The sequence below is a fragment of the Schistocerca gregaria genome, chromosome 3, assembly GCF_023897955.1.
Source record: "Schistocerca gregaria isolate iqSchGreg1 chromosome 3, iqSchGreg1.2, whole genome shotgun sequence".
Taxonomy (NCBI): Eukaryota; Metazoa; Arthropoda; class Insecta; order Orthoptera; family Acrididae; genus Schistocerca; species Schistocerca gregaria.
This window is the reverse complement of record NC_064922.1, coordinates 429,646,456-429,668,219: the sequence shown is the minus strand read 5'-3', so window position 1 is coordinate 429,668,219 and position 21,764 is coordinate 429,646,456.

The following is a 21,764-nucleotide window of genomic DNA, read 5'->3' as shown; positions in this document are numbered from 1 at the left end:
AGGATGCGGTAGGTACTGGGAGATGAAGAAGCTTGCACAAGGTAGAGTAGCATGGAGAGCTGCATCAAACCAGTCTCAGGACTGAAGACCACAACAACAACAACAACAACATGTTTTTGGGGGTGTCTGGATACTTTTAATTACATAGTGTATATTGCATAATCCAACTGGGACCTGGATGTGGTGCACCATTTGCAACCCTGGGTAGAGCGATCTCTGCTACTCACTCCCATTCCGTAGCATGAAGAGATATTTGATACATTAAAGTTTAAAGATGAATGCAAGTAAGCACAGAATTATCTACAAAAAAGAGATGTAACTGGTATTCTAATTGTGTCACATTTCTAATTACACCTGTAGCTAATGACAGAATTCAAGAAAAGGCATTCCTGTCGCCATAGTGAATGGAACAGTATGATGTGTCATGCGAATGGAATGTCATAAGACGGTATACTGGCAATTGTTGCAACAAATAAGTGCAGTATGGGAAAGAAGCATGATAGCAGTGCAATTAATGATGGGCAGATTGTGACAATGTGACGCAGGAGAAACTCTGAGATCGTACAGGTGTTGTGCTTTTCCACATGTCAAGAGGCCACCATGATTCAGGGAAAATCACTGCTACCTGAGTCAGTCTGTCAGATACAATATATTGATGACAGGCACCACAACTGATACCAATGATTGTAATAATGAATAGATGGCCCAGAGTGCATGCAGTAAATCTTTTACCCACTCGTTACCTGATGATGATGATGACGATAAACACTTAGCAAACCTGGTATTGAAAATAATCACCAATAGATTCTCCACACACGGAGAAAGTTCACCTTGGTTGCTGAGTGGCACAATATTTCCGTTCATGACTTCAGAAGGGTACAATTACATCAAAAACCACAAGAGGCAATATGCTCCATTTGCCAAGAGAGCAACACTGTGGCTTCAGACAGGAATTCTTGTGTGTAAAGTGTTTGCATAAGAAGAAAAAGGGCCCGAGGTTTGCCAAGCATGGCTTCTCACACCCAAATGGTACACAAACCTCTTGTTTGATCATGCATGTATGTATATTTCCAAGTAGTACCCTGTAGTACATTTTTTCAGCTAAAGTCACTTCCTGTCAAGATTCTGATATTCCATGCTTTTTACACCGTAACCCTACACACTAATGAATCGAAACATTATGTCCACCTGTTTAATAGCATGACGGTCCATCTTTGGAACACAGCGCAGCAACTTGGCATGGATTTGAGATGTCCTTTATATGTTTCCAGAGGTATCTGTCATCAGATGTTTATGCACAGGTCATATTGATACCCAGTAGTGTCCCAGATGTGTTTCATTTAGCATAGATCAGGCAAATTTGGTGACCAAGACATTAATGCGAGTTCATTATCATGCACCTCGAACGACTGTAGCACAACTGCACGACTGACATGACACTTATCCTGCTGGAAGATACCATTGGCGACGGGGAAGACACTGTGTACAGAGGGATACAGGTGTCTGTAATAGTGTTCATGCAGTCCACTGCTGTCATAGCGCCTTCAGCTACTATCAAAGGTCCCATGGAAGCACAGGTCAATGTCCCCCAAAGAATAATACTGCTGTCACTGGCCTGTGGTGCATGTTTCGAGGAGTTCTTTGTCTGACATTGAATCTAGACGCGACCACCGACCTGGTATAACAAGAAAAGTGAGTTATCTGACCAGATGACACGTTTCCAATGATCCACGATCCAATCTCAAAGATCATGTGCTCACTGCGATCATAACTGACGTTGCCATTGGGTCAACACTGGAACGTGTAGGGGCATTTGTGGCTGAACCTCATGTTCAACAATGGGCACTGAAAAAATTGTACCTGTGCCAGAATAGGACTCTGTCGTCAAATCAGTCACAGATGGCCGCATGTCCTGCGTTACAGTGCCACAAGCTCCTGACTTCCACGTTATTTGGCGAGGTGTGGACGTCCAACACATCGTCGCCTACTACTCGTGATTTCATCGTCCTCCAACTACTTTCCGTAGGCAAGCACGACAGGAGTAAGCGAAAAGCCGACGATCTTTCGTCAGAGTCACTTATGTCAGTTGATTTCCCCATTTGTAGCACATTTCATTGCTAGAATGATTCTCCATTTGTCTCTGCTCCGTTTGTATACTTTCCTTACCTCGTTACATGCAAACGATGCCAAATGCTGCAATGAATCTCGCTATGGATAGTGTTCAAAATAAGCGTAACTACTGAAAATTGCCCCAAATTAAAAATACATTTGGTAACTCGTGTTTTAGTGGCAAAAAATCACATAATTTTTGACACTCGTGGCAAAATTTGTGGTGCATATGAATGCAAAGAGATGAGATGAGCGTAGACCCGCGCATGGGAGGGGAATGGAACTGGGACCTTGTCAACTATACACCTACTCTGGGAGACTCTTCCATTTCTTCCTGTCGAATACACTGTTTCACCCATTGTCCTTTTGGACGTTAGCTCACCACTTAAGTCTGAGTCTTCTCCTTCCTCTCGTTCCATCTATTGTTCTGCAGAATGCAATCTTAGGTACTCTCCGTCATTCTTGCTAGGCGACCTCACAGGTTCAAACTTCTGTTCTGTAGCATTTCGACGATGTTATACTGTGTCTACAGCTCGTGCAGTTCTTCATTTTCTCTCATCCCCGATTGCATGTTATTTTCATCAACTGCATGTCCAAACATTTTCCTTAGTATTTTATTTTCAAATATTCACAGTTTTACTGCTTTTTAAAAATTAATGCTTCGCAGCCTTATAGTGTTACCAGTACAATAGTTAATGGCTATAAGCGAATTTTGAAATAAATTCTGAGTAATCCTATCCTTAAGATACTGATACAAGCACAAAATGTTTTGTTAATTGTTGCTAGATGGGCATCTATTCCTGTGTCTGTTCTGTTGTTTTTGCTTAAAAGATTCCGTAAGTACACAAGTACCTGAAGCAGTCAACTTTCTTGAACGTCACTCCATCCTCAGTCAGAGGTGCATCACTTTGGACTTTCTTGCTTATGGCTAGATATTCTGTCTTCGCTTTGTTCACACGTAATCCCGTTTTGCCAGCTTTTCTGTGATAATTTTACATCATTATGATGAATTCTGTTTGGGAACTGCTTACTAATGCTACATCATCTGCATAGGCATGTCTAGTTATGTTCATCCATGCAACTGGATCCTTTCTGGATTAATTTCAGTAAACACTCTATCGATCTTCTCTAAGCCGAGGTTAAATGGCGGCCTTTTGTCTCTGTCCAGTGTACAACTACAATTTTTCGGTTTCTCTTACAGGTGACACTATACGACATAATGCACACACTTTAACAAATCTGATTAACTTTGAGGGTATTTCAAATTCCTTAATCATAAAAGGTGCGTTCAGTAAGCAATGGCATGCATTTTTTTTATCGGCCAATTTCCGTTGAGAAAATGCAGAATTTGTTGAGGGGCGACGTGAATACGTCCGCTTGAGCCCCTATAGTTTCATGAAGTTCCGATAGGTGGCGGCGCTTTACGTAGCCTTCAAAATGACATTTGGAACAAAGGTGCGTTCCAAGCATAGAGCTGTCACTGAGTTTCTCTTAGTGGAAACGCAGCGCATCGCAGATATTCCCTGGCGCTTGCAGAATGATTACGGCGGCCTGGCAGTGAACAAAGGCACAGTGTGTCGTTGGGCGAGTCGTCCGTCATCATCCGAACAAGCTCGAGCAAACATGTCCGATGTCTCGCGCGCTGGCTGGCCGCGTGCAGCCGTGAAACCTGTAACCGTGGAATGTGCGGACACTGTCATTCGAGGTGATCGACGGTTCAGTATTAAATACCCCGCTAAACAAATGGCCGTCTCTGATGGTAGTGCTGACGCTCTTCTGAGACTCTGAAGAGGTTATTCTGTTTGATATCCATTCTAATGCCGCAACTATCAACTTGGAAGTGTATTGTGATACCCTCAGGAAAATGAAGAACCGACTTGAGCGTGTTCGTCGCTACAAAAATGCAAACGAACTTCTCCTTCTCCATGACCAGTCAGGACCTCCCACAAGTCTGCACACTTGAGAGCAGCTTACAAAACTCCATTGGACTGTTTTTCCTCATCCAAACAACGGCATCTGTTTGGCGTAATGAAGGATGCACTCCACAGGAAGCAGAACGTGGATTAAGGGGGAAGTTATTGACGCAGCAAAACGTTGGCTCCGACGTCGACCAATGGAGTGGTACCATGCGGGCATACAGCCACATTGAACGGAGATTATGTTGAAAAATAAAGTTTTTTAGCCAAAAGAGCGGGGAATATTATGGTCTATCGGAATCCTGAGTAAAACAACGTGCTTTCAGAAAAAAAGCGTGTTACATTATTGAACGCCCCTCGTGTTTAGGATATCTACATTGAATTCCCATGCCTTAACAGTTATTTTCTTGTTTTGGAGTGAATAAATGATCTAATGTGAACCTGCTTCCGCGAAAAACCGCATTGGTAGTACTCTACTGGTTCTTCAGGTTTGGGGATCAGTCTGTTTAGTAGACAAATAGATGTGATTTTGTAAGTGACATCAAATAAAGCATTTCCTTTGCAGTTACCGCATTCAGAGGAATCATTCTTCTTAAATATGGGACATATAATTGCGGTTTTCCAGGCGGCAGGTATGTTATCTGTCTTCCAAGTTGTTTATATTAAAGGCTCTAGTTCTAATTCTTATTTCAGTCCTCCATTTTTAATAGCTCAGCGATATTTTGTCTTCATCACAAGCCTTGTTATTTTTTAATTTCTTTATTTCTTGCCGTGTTTCACTTCTTGATAAAGTGGTCAGGCCTTAATTTCGGTCAGAACGCGCTGGAGCGGTCTTCCAGCACCTCCCAGGGAACTGCTTTTGAACTCGCTGGAACAAGTCGGCACCGGAGCTTTAAAACAGTACGCGTGTATTAAATTTCAACGTAATTATAAATTAGTGCTGCGCTGTCACCAATGAACGCGACAGTGGGTGACCAACATGATACTCGATGGGCAGTTGTCTTTAGTATTCAAATAATAAGACGTGAACGACGTCTAAAGCGCAGAAAAACTGCCTTATTTTCTCCCAGAAGACTTTATTGTTTAATCAATAGTCATGTTAAAGGAGGAAAATCTTTATGGAAACAATTAAGGTATTGGTAGTGCACGATACAGATGAATCTGAGGAACTAACCTTTTTTGTCTCTGGCAACAGTTCAAACTAGAGTGTTTTAAAAATGTAAGAACGTAACCAGTCTAATATATGGCTAATAAATAAGCGCAGATGGTGGCCATTTGTGTTCAACTACCGTTCTTAATTTGGCGGTTTTTACAATAAAAGCGCAATGTTGCATTATAAATATCTGTCCCGTACACTCCGATATTAAATAAAAACTACGAAGCATGTGGTATTGCGTCAGAACTCAAAACGGGTTTTACGATCGACGTATCACAGCGTTATAGAAAACGTTAAATTTAACTGTAGAAGGCAATTTACTCATAGTATAGACAAAAGAAGGTTTCTGCATCAAAACTGTTGAAATCTGCATGGAATTTCATGACTCCGAACATGACTGAAAATTATTTTCTCCATACTATCTGTTATCTGATGCCGGCTTGTGTGGCAGAGCGGTTCTAGGCGCTTCAGTCTGGAACCGCGCGACCGCTACGGACGCAGGTTCGAATCCTGCCTCGGGCATGAATATGTGTGATGACTTTAGGCTACGTTCTAGGGGACTGATGACCTCAGATGTTAAATGCCACAGTGCTCAGAACCATTTGAACCATTTTGTTATTTGGTACCTCATGAAACACTGGTACTGAAACTAAGGCAACATTTAACAAAAGGTTGTACATTTATTAGCCTGTCGAATAGCAAATGGTTCAAATGGCTCTGAGCGCTATGGCACTTAACATCTGAGGTCATCAGTCCCCTTAGAACTACTTAAACCTAACTAACCTAAGGACATCACACGCATCCATGCCCAAGGCAGGATTCGAATCTGCGACCGTAGCAGTCGCGGGTTCCGGACTGAAGCGCCGGCTGTCGAATAGCATCGCAAGATGAATTTGCTACAGTCCATGATAATGTGTGTACAGTACTAATTATTACAGATGAAGACATTTTGGAGATCATTCAGAATTCAAAAGATCGCATCTGTGTAGATGACGACAACATCGACGATATTGCCAGTGAAATCAACTACATTTGAAATACCATGAAAATTACCTCTTCTTCCTTAACACAGGAGCATCCATGTTCCTTTTAGACTCCACGCATACCTATTCCCAGTTTGGACCTAACCCTGTGCACTGCGCAGTTTGCCCATCGTCTCGAGTGGTCCGTTCTGTCTAACACATACTCGAGACGCCATTTCCCGTGTGCTACCCGTTTGCTGACTCCGACCCCGCCTACGCACACACCCAAATGGCAACTTACTAAGGCCGACTGGGGGCTTTACTTCTCCCTGGCGATCTTCGAAGAACAACATTTCTCCAGTTGTGATGACCAGCTGGAATATCTTTAAAACGTTATCCTTATCGCCGTAGAACGTTCCATTCCTCGCGCTTCCTCTTTACCACGCAGTGTCCTGGCCCCTTGGTGGACTGAGGCACTAGGCGACGCAATTCGCACACGGAGACGTGCTCTCCGCGTTTTTAAACGTCATCCTACTGCAATCATTATAAGCAGATGCGTGCACAGTGTCGTCGCGTTCTTCGGGATAGCAAACAAGCTAGCTGGATTTCATTCAGTAGTTCTTTTAACAGTTCCATTCCCTCTTCCGTCATGTGGGCCAACCTCCGACGGCTCTCTGGGACCAATATCCAGTCCCCAGTTTCCGGCCTGACCGTAGCAGACGGATATCATCGTGGACCCTGTTGCTATCTCCAACACAATGGGCCGCCATTTTGCGGAGATTTCGATCTCCTCTCACTACCATCCTGCCTTCCTCCATCGGAAACGAGCGGAGGAGGCTCGGGCGATACCCCTTTTTCTTAGAATCGTGAGAATTTTTACTATGGGGGAGCTCGATGATGCTCTCACTTCATCCCGATCCCACGCCCCAGGGACAGACGTCGTTCACATTCAGATTTTGCAGCAGCTTTCTCTTGTGGGCAAGCCCTTTCTGCTTAATACGTACTACCGCATCTGGGCAGAGGGCACGCTTCCCAGACGGTGGCTTGGAGCCACTGTCCTACCTATACTTAAGCTCGGTAAGGACAAACATCTTCCTTCTAACTGTAGCTATCACCCCATTTCTATCACCAGATGTGTTTGCAAGATATGGAACGTATGATTCATGCCCACAATTTACTAACCACTACACAGTGTGGATTTCGAGCGCGCCGTTCTGCAGTTGACCATTTCGTCACTTTGTTCACCCATGTCATGAATGGTTTTCTGAGGAAACCCAGACTGTGACCGTGTTTTTGGATTTGGAGGAAGCCTACAACACCTGCTGGAGGACTGGTATCCTCCATACTCTCTATACGTGGGGCTTCTGTGACCGCATGCCCCGTTCCCTTCAGGAATTTTTAAAAGACCGACTTTTCAAGCTACGTGTGGGTTCTGCCTTGTCGGACACTTTTATCCAGGAAAACGGTATGCCTCAGGGTTCTGTTCTGAGCGTTGTCCTTTTTACTATCGCCATTACCCTATAACGATCTGTCTCCCACCGCACAGTGGAGTGTTAGACCCGAAATCTTGGCCAAAATGAAAAAAAAAAAAAAAAAAAAAAAACTGGAATCTTCCCAAAGATTCTAACATCTATATTTTTGTTAGCTGACTAACCGGTGGACTAAAAACCAAAGTTTCTGGAAGGTCCTAGCTTCAGTTTTAGTTGTGCTTTTTTTGGCGGGTGGCGCGTTTATCCATTACGTTATTAACTTGAATCTAATTTTTTTGTGGCCACACTAAACGTGTTATTGAAACTGAAACAGTATTAAATGTTAAGTAATTATACTAGCTTATATTTAAAACATGGGTTACTCCAGTTACTTAAATTTCCTAATATCAACAATTAAAGTTTTACTAAACTGCTTTTTATTTTGTCTGTTATTTTCAATAGCAATTTTGGACGTGTGCCCAGCACTGCCCAGCCAACTTTGAAGTGTAGTCATGATTGGTACAGTCTTTAGAGACAGATGCAAAAATAAAAAATTCTCCAAATTTCTCCTACGAATTTATATGATTTTTTAAATAATATACTGTTTAAGCGCAATTTCTCGAGAAATTCAAGACATTTAAGTGTTCTATGAATTGAAATGCCCTTAGAACTAAATATGTAACTTTAATGACTCGGCTTAGCCTTCAAAACATCAATGATATACATTTAGTAAACTTTTTTAATTGCTAATTATTTATTATTTAAGGAAAGAAATAGAAAAAAATTAACGTGAATGTCCAGGAATGCCAATCTTGATAAAAATATTTGCTCATAAACTGACTGTATTATACGTTAATATACGAATAGAAATAAGACAGGAGACAACTTGTAGTTTGTTCTTGTAGTAATTCATTTATTAATTTGTTTTATTTCGTGCTGTCATGTTATTGCCAGTCTTATTGAAATATTTGCCCTGATGTCGACTTAAATAAATGTAAACAAGAACAAATTATATCTCTGAGCGAAGTAGGCGTGTGCCATACCTCTTTGTCAAGATATTTGCTAGAAGCAACAGTTGTATAGCACATGCTGGGCGCTGGCAAAGTTTCGCTGTCACAATGTAAATGAATACAGATTGTCTAAATGAGTGTGAAATGATATACCAACTGGCCATCAGAATGGAAGGAGACTGATGGACACTAACGAAAAAAGCCGTCCATACTGTCGTAGTAAGTAAAGAACAAAATTTGCATACATGTCGACAGATAAACAATAGTCATGGCGATACATTAAAGCGTGTTCCATCTTTATGTCATAGACCCAGCGCCCAGCATTATGATAGAAATAGTGCTGTAACTTCCAGAAAAGCATCTGAAGATGAACCTGAAAAGGTTCGAAAATCGGTTCATGGAATAATATACAGGGTGGTCCATTGATCGTGACAGGGCCAAATATCTAATGAAATAAGCGTCAAACGAGAATACTGCAAAGAACGAAACTTGTCTAGCTTGAAGGGAGAAACCAGATGGCGCTACGGTTGGCCCGCTAGATGGCGCTACCATAGGTCAAACGGATATCAACTGCGTTTTTTTTAAAAAGGAACCGCCATTTTTATTATATATTCGTGTAGTACGTAAAGAAATATGAATGTTTTAGTTGAACCACTTTTTTCACTTTGTGATAGATGGCCCTGTAATAGTCATAAACATCTGGCTCACAATTTTAGACGAACAGTTGGTAACAGGTAGGTTTTTTAAATTAAAATACAGAATGTAGGTACGTTTGAACATTTTATTTCAGTTGTTTCAATGTTATACATGTACCTTTGTGAACTTATCATTTCTGAGAACGCATGCTGTTACAGCGTGATTACCTGTAAATACCACATTAATGCAATAAATGTTCAAAATGGTGTCCGTCAACCTCAACGCATCTGGCAACACGTGTAACGGCATTCCTCTCAACAGCGAGTAGTTCGCCTTCCGTAATGTTCGCACATGCATTGACAATGCGCTTACGCATGTTGTCAGGCGTTGTCGGTGGATCACGACAGCAAATATCCTTCAACTTTCCCCACAGAAAGAAATCCGGGGACGTCAATCCGGTGAACATGCGGGCCATGGTATGGTGCTTCGACGACCAATCCACCTGTTATGATATATGCTATTGTACCGCTTTAACCGCACGCGAGCTATGTGCCTGACATCCATCATATTGGAAGTACATCGCCATTCTGTCATGCAGTGGAACATCTTATAGTAACATCGGTAGAACATTACGTAGGAAATCAGCATACATTGCACCATTTAGATTATCCTTCCTCCTATAATGCCGCACCATACATTAACCCGCCAAGTTCGCTGATATTCCACTTGTCGCAGCCATCGTGAATGCCAGTTTACGTTACTGCTGTTGGTGAATGACGATACGTCGCTAAATAGAACTCGTGCAAAAAATCTGTCGTCGTCCCTTAATTTCTCTGGTGCCCAGTGGTAGAACTGTACACGACGTTCAAAGTCGTCGCCATGCAATTCCTAGTGTATAGAAATATGGTGCGGGTGCAATCTATGTTGATGTACCGGCTCAACACCGACGTTTAGAGATTCCCGATTCTCGCGCAATTTGTTTGCTACTGATGTGCGGATTAGCCGCGATAGCAGTTAAAACACTTGCTTGGGCATCATCATTTGTTGCAGGTCGTGGTTGACATTTCACATGTGGCTAAACACTTCCTGTTTCCTTAAATAACGTAACTATCCGGCGAACGGTCGGGACACTTGGATACCGAGCAGCATACATAGCACATGCGCGTTGGGCATTTTGATCACAATAGCCATACATCAACACGATATCGACCTTTTCTGCAATTGGTAAACGGTCCATTTTAATACGGGTAATGTATCACGAAGCAAATACCATCCGCACTGGCGGAATGTTACGTTATACGACGTACTTATATGTTTGTGACTATTACAGCGCCATCTATCACAAAGCGAAAAAAGTGGTCCAACTAGAACATTTGCATTTCTTTACGTACTACACGAATATGTAATAACAAATGTGGGTTCCAAATATTAAAAAAAAAACGCTGTTGATATCCGTTTGACCTATGGCAGCGCCATCTAGCGGGCCAACCATAGCGCAATCAGGTTTCTCTCTTCAAGTTTTTCGTTTGATGCTTATTTCGTGAGATATTTGGCCCGGTCACTATCAATGGACCACCCTGTATACTATTAAAAAAAGTGGCTGGTTACAGTTTCATGTATTTATATTCAATTAATAGTCACTGTTTATAAGATATCCATAGTGAACAACCTTAATCTTAAGATATTGAACAATTCATCGAAAATTTAATGCCGTAAATGACGCAGCAAAAAATAACGCATTTTGAATCAAAACCTACATACAAAAGTAAATGCCCTCTAAGACAAAAAAAAAAGCGACGCACCACGAAGGAGTTACGCAAACTTGTCGCAAATTGATATTCACACAGGTATCAACGGAATTTGCAAGTTCGTTAACTTTGGGGGCCGATGGATGAATGTGTGACGCTGCAGCCCAGTTTCGTCGCGCATCTGGCAAAGACGGTAAACAGTTGACATGTCTGTACCAGGGCACAAAATCTTTGCGAATTTCATTCGGTGTACTCAGCTGCACAGGAACTATCTGTATCAGCCAGGCGTGTGACCAGTATACGCAGACGTTCGCATTTGAGAGATGACGAGTAGTTGGGCTCAAAAAAGCCGGTTGGAGTAATCGGCAAATTGTTCGACATTTGAACAGGAACGATGCCCATTATTCAAAGATGTTGGCACAAAAGGGCGGATCATGTCCGAACACAGCGTCAAGAAGGAAGCGGTCGGCCTAGAGAGAAGACAGGCCGTGATGACCGAGCAATCGCCCGAGAGGCATTCAGAGCCCATGATTCATCATTACCATCGATCCGACGTGCAGCTGGTCCTCCAGTGACCACAGTGGCCATTAACAGGCGGCTCACCGAAAGGAGGGTGAGCTCAAGGCGCCCCTTGCGCCGACTGCCATTGACCTCTATACACCATCAAGCCCGTTAGCAGTGTTGTCGGGCACATTCGACCTGGAATCTCATTGGCTAGAGTAGAATTACCTTCAGTGAGGAGTCCCGCTTCGAACTGAGCTCCAGTGACCATTGAAGACTTCTCTGGAGACTCCCCGAACAGCAGTACCTTACCAGCCTGACTGTCGCCCGCTGTACTGTCGGACAAGCAGAAGTGATGGTCTGGAGCGCCATTTTATTTCATAGCAGGACCCCTCTGGATGTCATCAGCGGCACCCTTATAGCACAGCGGTACGTCGACGGTATTCTACGCCCCGTTTTGTTGCCCTTCATGGCCAGCCATTCTGGGCTTGCATTTCATTAGCATATAGCGCCCGCCCATACACGACGAGATTTTCTACTGCTTGTCTCCGTGCTTGCCGAGCTCTACCTTGGCCAGCAAGGTCACCGCATCTCTCTCCAATTGATGAGAACTTCTGGAGCATTGTGGGCAGGGCTCTCCAGTCAGCTCGACATTTTGACGATCTAACTCCCCGATTGAGCAGAATTTGGCACGGTATCCCTCAGGAGGATATCGAACAACTCTGTCAACCAGTTCCAAGCCGAATAACTGCCTGCATAAGTCCCAGAGGCGGACAAACGCGTTACTGACTTGCTCTTTTTGTGATGATCTTTCCCTTGAATAAATAATATAATTCTTCTGATATCGTAATCATTTCTTTGTCTGTACATATTTACCGCCTTCCGTCCTATTCGTATAATTCCTTCGGGGTACGTCGTTTTTTGTTTTGGAATGAACGTGCAGGAAATGGTATCACCGTCCTGTAATAAAATTTTAAGGGATCGAATACGCGAAAAAATAGTTTCAGTCCCCTCAGTTTCACATTAAGTATTTTTCACTGTATTTGGAAGAGGATTCTCAGTTTCTGCATTTGCCTTACAACGAAGTATTACCTCCCGAAATCTTGGTCAGAACTAGGGTCTTGGAACTATATTTAATAGCCGTATATTCCATTATTTTTCCTATATTATTATATTACCATGTAATTATCGCACAAAGGAAATTTAATCTTCAGTTTTATTAAACACTTTTAATTATTCAAGTAAAAAATTAAATTTGATAACTCTTGACCTCGACTCTCTTCGGGAACTACGGCCTTGTGACTTAAATCTTTATGGACGCAATTGGCGAGACTCTACTGCTTAACGGTCTTGTGAGTTCACTTTATCTGGAGCTAAGTACACTCATGCTAATAAGTTAAGGATAATGCTGAGACGGCCGGAGTGGCCAAGCGGTTCTAGGCGCTTGAGTCTGGAACCGCGTGACCGCTGCGGTCGCACGTTCGAATCCTGCCTCGGGCATGGATGTCTGTGATGTCCTTAGGTTAGTTAGGTTCAAGTAGTTCTAAGTTCTAGGGAACTGGTGAGCTCAGAAGTTAAGTCCCATAGTGCTCAGAGCCAATTTGATAATGCTGATACATGGTGAAATAACACTCTGGTGGGCAGTTTGCGGGTTTAAATCACCTCGGGGTATGACTATGCGGTGCAATTGACCTGCGCTCGTCGCACGGTGGCGCTGGCAGCAGTCCACATAGGCAGAGGTGTGTTGGTGCATTTCAGAGTATGGTGCAGCGAGTAATTGTGCAGACGTTTTCAGACCTTCTAACGGTGACTGTGTGTTGAAAATGGCTCAAAGAACACATATTGATGACGTTATGAGGGGTAGAATAATAGGGCAACTGGAGGCTGGTCAAACACAGCAGGTCGTAGTACGGGCCCTCCGTGTGCCACAAAGTGTGATCTCAAGAATATGGGAACGATTCCAGCAGACAGGAAACGTGTCCAGGCGCTACAGTACGGGACGTCCACAGTGTACAACACCACAAGAAACCTGATATCTCACCATCAATGCCCGCAGACGGCGACGGAGTACTACAGGTAGCCTTGCTCGGGACCTTACCGTAGCCAGTGGAACAGTTGTCTCCAGACACACAGTCTACAGACGACTGAACAGTCATGGTTTATTCGCACAGAGACCTGCAAGGTGCATTCCAGTGACCCCTGGTCACAGGAGAGCCCGTAAAGCCTGGTGTCAAGAACACAGTACATGGTGATTGGAACAGTGGTCCCAGGTTATGTTCACGGAGCAGTCCAGGTATAGTCTGAACAGTGATTCTCGCCGGGTTTTCATCTGGCGTGAACCAGAAACCAGACACCAAACCGTTGATGTCCTTGAAAGGGACTTGTATGGAGGTTGCGGTTTGATGATGTGGAGTGGAATTATGATTGGTGCACGTACACCCCTGCATGTCTTTGAGAGAGGAACTGTAACAGGGTAGGTGTATCGGGACGTCATTTTGAACCAGTATGTCCGCCTTTTCAGGGGTGCAGTGGGTCCCACCTTCCTCCTGAGGATGATAACGGACGGCCCCACCGAGCTGCCATCGTGGAGCAGTACTTTGAAACAGAAGATATCAGGCGAATGGAGTGGCCTGCCTGTTCTCCAGACCTAAACTCCATCGAGTTCGTCTGGGATGCTATCGGTCGACGTATCGCTGAACCCGACAGGCACTGGTGCAAGAATGGGAGGCTATAACCCAGCAGCTGCTCGACCATCTGATCCAGAGTATGCCAACCCGTTGTTCGGCCTGTGTACGTGTGCATGATGATCATATCCCGTATTGATGTCGGGGTACATGCGCACGAAACAGTGGCGTTTTGTAGCACATATGTTTCGGGACATTTTTCTCAACTTATCACCAATACCGTGGACTTACAGATCTGTGTCGTGTGCGTTCCGTATGTGCCTATGCTATTAGCGCCAGTTTTGTGTAGTGTCATGTTGTATGGTACCATATTCTGCAATTATCCTTAATTTATGAGCATGAGTGTAGTTTATCACGTTAGTCTTTGTCCCATACGAGGTCGCAGTATTCTGCTGCCTTGACTGACAATAAACTACAAAAATAGACATTGCAGGCTCCATGTATGTCCTCAGCCACCATTCCTTGCAGAGATGCTATTCCAATAATGGGAAAACCTTTACACATGAGAGTTCAGAACCTCAAAGTTTAAGGTGAGTGATAAAGGAAATCTGGATATTGGACGTAAAGTCCAGGTACTGTTTCTGGATCTTCAGCCGTGTTTTACTGTGTGACATGTTTCACCATAATTGTGGCAGTTAATTTCCGCGTCGCCAAAAGTTTAAAATCACTGCGTTTCTGTGCCGGATCGCAGGAGGCGACATACAGAAAGTTCTGAACGATACAAGGAAGTAAAGCGTAAGTGGTTACCGCACTACCAATCTGAAAGCAAATTAAAAGTACACAACCAGTTTAACTCAGACGTTTTAATCTAGTTAATCGAATATTATTTCAAAATTTTAAGTTTTAGGTATTTTTCTGCGTTCTTAGATCGAGCTACATCCCAGGGGACGCACTGCATTTACAAAACGAACGCGTCCTATTTCGCTTGTACACTTTTATTAGATGAAATTCAACAAAGCGGCGTTACTAAGAAGGGAATACAGTTACAGCGTCCAGACCGTTTATTACAGACATTGTTCTTTGCCAAAAGTGAGACAGCAGCGGCAGTGAAGAAGCGCCTTCCAGCAACAATTACGAGCTTGGAAAGACAAATTAAACTCAATAAAGGGGCTAAGTCCCACTAATTAAGTGTTGGGAGTCGTGAAGGGTCTTGAACTTCCTCCTACGGTTTTTTGCTACTGCGTTGTGGCACCGCCACGAAATTTACGATGCATTCAGACTTGACAACAACTTACAACGATGGACACGGAAATTCCTTCTCGAACCTACTTCTCTGTAAGTACGCTAGAAAAGGAACTTTCGCAAGTTGCAAGAGGTAAAGATGTTACGAAAGACATAGTGAACTACCGACGTCTGGGACGCAGGAATATCATACTTTCAAAACGTGTGTGCGTGTGTGTATGTGTGTGTGAGAGAGAGAGAGAAAGAGGAAGAGAGAGGGGAGAGAGTGAGTGAGAGAGAGAGAGAGAGAGAGAGAGAGAGAGAGAGAGAGAGTGATAGAGAGAGAGAAAGGGGAATATGCACTACAGTCTATAATGGAAAGGTATAACGAATTACTGAATGTTACCACAAAATTTGACGGGGAGGGGGTAGTTTTGAAACTTCTAAGGTAAACACTGTGATTAAAATTTTTTAAAGAAACGTTTAATTATATTACGCTCATTGAAGTGAGGTAAAAGGTTTCCAAAGTTCTTGTATAAATTCGACGAACGGGACATTAAAGCCGGAAGAATATTAAAAAGCCACACATAAAAACGCTGAAGCTGCATTTCTCTTGGAACTATAACCTTTTATGCTCCTGTATTAAAAGTGTTCTTCTTGAATTATAATTTATGCCAGAAAATTTTGCGTCTAAATTATAATTATGCCAAGAAATTTGCGTCTACGATTTCTGTTTCGCTTTAGGTGCGGAGTTCTCAATTTATTACACAAGTAAAACAGTGCCAATATTTTTAGTCAGCTACGGATAGATAACGTCGGCAAATGACTACAGAACATTGAACAAGATATTGATGAAACTGCAATTTATGCCCGTGAAACATAAAAAAATCTTGTCTAATTGTAATAAGGCTACAACAAGGCTAAAAATGCTGTGCACAACTGTTCCGACCGAAACATATGCAGTAAAAATGTCATATACAACGAAACCTTCGCTCAAGTTCATGTAAGTGACAATGGAAGGTGATCCGAAGTGATACATGAATTGCAAGAATTGCTAATCTGCCATATACCCAATACTATTGTTGTCGCCACTCATATCAAATAGAAGATCCGTATTTGATTTCCACCGCGCTGCACGGATTTAACAGGCTGTGACGAAGACTCGAGCTGTCCAATTGTGAGAAATAATAATATAAGAGGAAACGTAGTAAGTTGGCAAAACGCAAAGATATGTGTATACAGATGTGAATGTGATCATATGGAGACTCCTTCCGCGTGCGTTCTACAGAAATACGCACGTTTGTCGTGGCTACATCGGTCGTTTATGTGATGTTAAACTCAATGGAATACATTTAAATCCACACACAAAGTACGAGGGAGTTCTAGAAAGTAATACCTCCCAGTTCTATGTGTGAAAACTCTTACAGCTTTTGAATAAAACGAATGTTATTAACATTCTCCATTTTTATTCTTCATGTCTACATGTTTATTTCTTAACAGAGTCATCCTGGCGACGAATATAATTGTCCCAACGTGAGATAGTCTGTTGATGCCATAGAATGTTCTACTTTATTAAAGGAATCACAATCGTGTGGTCTGGTATTGTCATGGTGAGAGAGAGGGTGATCCACCTATGGACCAACTCTTCGAATTCGAAACTCGATTACAGCACGCTGTTTCTCACGCAACAACATAGATAGTTACGTTACACACTGCCTTGTTATACGCTACAGTTCTAAGCCCTCTATCGGCAGAGTGCGGCTAATGTGTAGACATGCAGAATAAAGATACAGAATGTTAACAACCCATGCTTTCTTTGAAAGAAGCTCTTTAAGAGTTTTCACATAAAAATTCTGAGGCACTACTTTTCAGCACGCCCTCGTACAAAATGAGGAAACATTATGGAAGATTGTCGAGGTGATAAGTGGGAAATGCACTAAGAAGACCAGGATCACATAGGACCGAAAAGAGCAATAAAGGGTGTAAGGTGTCAGGCAAATCCAACACCTTCCATGAAAACCCTGACATAATAAGCAAATCTACTAGTATGTCACATAGCTCCGAATAAATCGTGGCTTTAAATTAACCAAAGTAATACGAGTAATGAGTGAGCAAATGGAATACCACAGACTAACACAAGAATGCCTAAATGCATGTCGTACCTTCCCACCGTGAGGCAGACGCAGTTCCGAGGGGAGAAACGAGGACAGAAGCCGAGAGCAGAACCGTGTTAAGCTAGAAGGCCCTACGATAAGGGAGGGGCTGGGCACCCACGCCGCGAGCCTACCTGTACGACTACACAACGCGCACGTTTTAGCGTGAGACTGTTTCGCGTCTCAGGTACGTCAAGGACAACCCCCAGCCCATGTTAAAAGCTAGAGCCCTCCAGAAAAGCAGTATAGATCTTACGATAACACAAAAAGGGCCACTACCACCCGCAAGTTTTAGCGTGAGACTTTTTCGCGTGTCTGTTACATTAGGACAATCCTCCAGCCCATGTTAAAAGATAGAGCCCTCCAGAAGATCAGTATAGATCTCACGATAACGCTAAAAGGACCACACCAGCTGCAGGTTTTAGCGTGAGACTTCTTAGCGTCTCTGTTACGTTGCAAACTTTAAAAAAAACATTGCCCCACCACGAAAAGGATAACGTTTCTCATTGGATAGACAGAATTTTTGTAGGCGGAGCTTAAGGTTAACATTGAGACCCTGACTGGTCAGATGAAAACATAGCCAGACAGTTTTTTTAAACCAACTTCAGTAAATTGTAGTAAGGAGAAGTTAGAGAACAGTTCCGAGACGGCGAGCTGGATGGCTGGTGCGCCGGCCGCTGTCGTCCTGGCGCTGCCTAAACACCGACAAGGTAATGAACGCACGCGATGCCGCATTTTTAAGCGCATAAAGCTTCACTCAGAACTGCAGAAGTCTCATCTATTACACCCTTTTTTGCGTAATACTAGTGTCGATCGTTAATTAAAACTCATGGTGTTCACATTTTCCACTTGAAGAACAGATCTGAAACGCGATGATTTTTCTTTTATATAGTTATTGAGAAGCCACATCAGCCACTGTAATTTACAAGTTAGATAAGTAATTAAAGATAATTGAGGGTCACTGTAGACCATTTTGATAGTTTTCTCTTTTGTGAAACTTAAATTAAACCTAGATTATAGATGTGATATGGCATAGGTCATCCTTAGATCGATTGTAGAACTTGGAAACCCATTTAGGGAATATTCGTTCACATTTTTGTTGAACGCAGTTGGTTTTTACCATCCTGTATTAAAACATTTCCTTTTATCAATAGTGCAATTTATGAATGATGTTTTGTGAGTAGAATAAAATTTCCAATGGTAAACTTAACTGCTTTTTCGACGTTATTTTACCAGCTAACTAAAAATAGGAAAGCCTTGAACCCTTTCCACTAAATTTAGTTAGTATTAACATTCTTTTACAGGGAGTGCAGTGGAGCTGACGCTGAGATCATTAAGTATTTGGTTATAACATCTCACTGAACTCTCCTGAATTCTACATGTCATGTGTGGTCTGGCGTCTCCTTACCAGGAACAGGTCCCAGGTTCAAACTAGTTAATTCCCTAAAAAACACACTCAGAGCGTCGTTGCGCGAAAGTGGTAGGGAGACACGATATATAGAACAAACAGACACCACCATGAATGTTTAGAAGGGGATACGTTGTAGGGAAAGAGAGGATAAGCTGAGAAGAGACATGGAATTCAAACAGGCAAAAGGTGGCTGACAAAAAAATATGAATGACTGCTCAGTTGTAATTAAAACAGATTTTCTATGACGGATATGTTGATATGAACTCATTAAAACGTTGCCAAGAACAGAGAGACATGTAATTTTATATACTGTAATAGGATGACCGGAGTGGGTGACTTGGTCGTAGTTGTAGGCGTGGCTGGGCAGAAGAAGGTGACTGTTTTTAGCAATCTTCCTCTTTATTGTTGGTCTTCCAATACATTTCCCGGTAGCTCAGCCCCACCGCTCGTGTCGTGGTGGACACGGGCTGATGCACGCAGACCGGGGAACGCGACGCCGCCCTCGGTCAGCAGCTGCACAGGCGGTAGGACGCTAGCGCCACGAGGCCCGGCCCAGCTCGCAGACGCGGCGGCTCGTGACGACGCCGGAGTCGCAGGTGCAGCAGCGAGCGACGCCCCCCGCCGGCTGGTCCTCGGGGACGGCGTCACTGGTGACGACGACGTGACAGCGACCGAACGCCCAATCGGTCGAACCGAATGCCGAAGCCCACCCCTGCTTCTCTCAAATAGTGCAGACCGCTGTTGAGGCCATCGGTTACGCACCATATTTCTTAAAAATAACCCCTTGTCCTCTACAATGCTATTTGTTAGAAAAGGAGAAACGAAAAACAAATATATTATAATGGCCTTATTTGAGGGAAGAATTCATTTTCTTACTCATAACAAATGCAAAAAGAAAACATAAACACTAATGTAAAATAAAGAGACACGTCGTGGAAAATTTCAATGAGGCAGCGATGGACAGAAGTAAACACTGCCATTCTAAGACTACGTACTCAGGTCGAAACAGAAACTCATAGTCAACATTAAAACTCTGAGGACAGGTCCGCATCGTATTTAGTAGACACTGTGGACATGTTAAGACGGTATCGATGACTACATTCGGCCAAATAACTGAACATTTTCGAGATTGTGTTGCACAGATATGGTAGAGTATGTGGTCCTTCAGACAATTTGCTCAACACACAGAATGTGAAATGATAGCTGTGTATCAGTGTCGGCATCTGTGAGCCAAGGGAAGTGGACTCGCACGCCATTCCCATTCCGAACGGCAGCGCGTACAGACTCACATTTGGTCCACGAGATCAGACGATCGGCCACTACAGATCAGAAAATGACACCGCCACAAATTAGAGCCACTGTTGATATCATCCTTTCAGCTGCTACCAACAATTGGTGATCCGTGGGATATATATACAGGGTGTTACAAAAAGGTACGGCCAAACTTTCAGGAAACATTCCTCGCACACAAATAAAGAAGTCCAGAAACGCTGAATTTCCATGTTAGAGCTCATTTTAGTTTCGTCAGTATGTACTGTACTTCCTCGATTCACCTCCAGTTGGCCCAATTGAAGGAAGGTAATGTTGACTTCGGTGCTTGTGTTGACATGCGACTCATTGCTCTACAGTACTAGCATCAAGCACATCAGTACGTAGCATCAACAAGTTAGTGTTCATTACGAACGTGGTTTTGCAGTCAGTGTAACGTTTACAAATGCGGAGTTGGCAGATGCCCATTTGATGTATGGATTAGCACGGGGCAATAGCCGTGGCGCGGTACGTTTGTATCGAGACAGATTTCCAGAACGAAGGTGTCCCGACAAGAAGACGTTCGAAGCAATTGATCGGCGTCTTAGGGAGCACGGAACATTCCAGCCTATGACTCGCGACTGGGGAAGACCTAGAACGACGAGGACACTTGCAGTGGACTAGGCAATTCTTCGTGCAGTTGACGATAACCCTAATGTCAGCGTCAGAGAAGTTGCTGCTGTACAAGGTAACGTTGACCACGGCACTGTATGGAGAGTGCTACGGGAGAACCAATTGTTTCCGTACCATGTACAGCGTGTGCAGGCACTATCAGCAGCTGATTGCCCATTTGATGTATGGATTAGCAAGGGGCAATAGCCGTGGCGCGGTACGTTTGTATCGAGACAGATTTCCAGAACGAAGGTGTCCCGACAAGAAGACGTTCGAAGCAATTGATCGGCGTCTTAGGGAGCACGGAACATTCCAGCCTATGACTCGCGACTGGGGAAGACCTAGAACGACGAGGACACTTGCAGTGGACTAGGCAATTCTTCGTGCAGTTGACGATAACCCTAATGTCAGCGTCAGAGAAGTTGCTGCTGTACAAGGTAACGTTGACCACGGCACTGTATGGAGAGTGCTACGGGAGAACCAATTGTTTCCGTACCATGTACAGCGTGTGCAGGCACTATCAGCAGCTGATTGGCCGCCACGGGTACACTTCTGCGAATGGTTCATCCAACAATGTGTCAATCCTCATTTCAGTGCAAATATTCTCTTTACGGATGAGGCTTCATTCCAACGTGATCAAATTGTAAATTTTCACAATCGACATGTGTGGGCTGACGAGAATCCGAATGCAATCACGTCATCAACAGAGATTTTCTGTGAACGTTTGGGCAGGCATTGTTGGTGATGTCTTGATTGGGCCCCATGTTCTTCCACCTACACTCAATGGAGAACGTTATCATCATTTCATACGGAATACTCTACCTGTGCTGCTAGAACATGTGCCTTTACAAGTACGACACAACATGTGGTTCATGCACGATGGAGCTCCTGCACATTTCAGTCGAAGTGTTGGTACGCTTCTCAACAA